The sequence below is a fragment of the Lampris incognitus genome, unplaced genomic scaffold (genome assembly GCF_029633865.1).
Source record: "Lampris incognitus isolate fLamInc1 unplaced genomic scaffold, fLamInc1.hap2 scaffold_308, whole genome shotgun sequence".
NCBI lineage: Eukaryota > Metazoa > Chordata > Actinopteri > Lampriformes > Lampridae > Lampris > Lampris incognitus.
This window is the reverse complement of record NW_026611266.1, coordinates 52,501-54,008: the sequence shown is the minus strand read 5'-3', so window position 1 is coordinate 54,008 and position 1,508 is coordinate 52,501.

The window sequence follows — 1,508 nt, the reverse complement described above, 5'->3', positions numbered from 1 at the left end:
TGTCTGACACTGTGTTCACCTCCAGCACGCTCTTGACATACTCTTCCTTCAGAATGACCCCTACCCCATTTCTCCTCCCATTCGCACCATGGTAGAAGAGTTTGAACCCACCTGCGATACTCCTGGCCTTACTCCCCTTCCACCTTGTCTCTTGTCACCTTTCTTCTTTCCATCACGTCAGCCAGCTCTCTCCCTTTACTAGCCATAGTGCCAACATTCAAAGTTCCGACTGACTGTCACCTCCACACGCCTACCCTTCCTCCTCTCTAGCTGCCTCTGGACATGCCTTCCCCCTCTCCTTTTCCTTCGCCCAACAGTAGCCTAGTTTCCACCGGCACTCCGCTGGTTAACAGTACCGATGGCGGTCGTCGGTAACCCGGGCCTCGACCGATCCGGTATGGAAATCTTATTTATGATCCGCATATTTGATTTGGCAAAGATTTGACGCCGGATGCCCTTCCTGACGTAACCCTCCCCATTTGTCCTGGCTTGGGACCTGCACTAAGAATGCATTGGCTTGTGCATCCTCAGTGGCTGGGTTGCACGCTTTTCTATGTTTGCCCCTCACTTTTGTGGCGTGAACTATCAATTCTAGTAATACAGGTGTGTTTATGTTAGGTATCACAGACACACGCACACGCACAATATATGTCCAAAAGTATTGAGATAACTGACCATTACACCTACAGGAGCTTTTCTGACATGTCATTCTGAATCCATAGAAACCCATATTCCACGAAGCTCCCGGCGCACAGTTTTTGTGCCGATGTTAATGCCAGGAGAAGTTTGGATCTCTGCAGTTATTGAGTCAACAGAGCGTTGGCGACTTGAGTTGCTGTTGTCCCTAAAGGCTTGCACTTTTCAATAATATGATGATATATGAAGCATAGAGAGTAAACGGGATAGATACCTTTTGAACAGCACCCTGTAGTACAGCACTTTGAAGGTACATATGTCGTCACTTGCTGTAGTGGTTTTTACTGATGGGCGTGGCCAGGTTTTCAGAAGCCTCTCAGTTGTCAATGTGAGAGCCAGGGGACGCGTCTGCCGTACGTTTAGGGTTAGGGTTAGGGGATTTCTCTGGCAGGGCTGGTTACAGTAGGGCTGCTTACACCACACCCCGGACTGGATTTGTTGCGTGTTTGTGTCCTGATCGATGGGCCAACTTAACACGCCTTCGGAGGGTGTCCGCCGGCCGGCTTTGCCGGCGTTCGGGCGGTCGGTTCCTCCGGTCTGGCGGATCGATGTCCTTTATTTAATGTTCTTAGTGGCGAGCAGAGTGCGGAGTGGGAGGGGCTCTACCGCGTAGTCGTCCTCTCCGTTGCACAGCTCGACAGCGTGCTCGGCGGTGCTCAGCCGGACCGTCTATCCCAGTTGCTCTTCCACGGCTCCCCTCGCGAGGCTTGCGGCCCCCCCCCCCCCTCCTCCAACATCTGTATGGGGAGGGGTGGAACAGCTCCGTGTTTACCTCGCGGGGCTTCCCGGAAGACATTTTCTCAAAGTCCTCG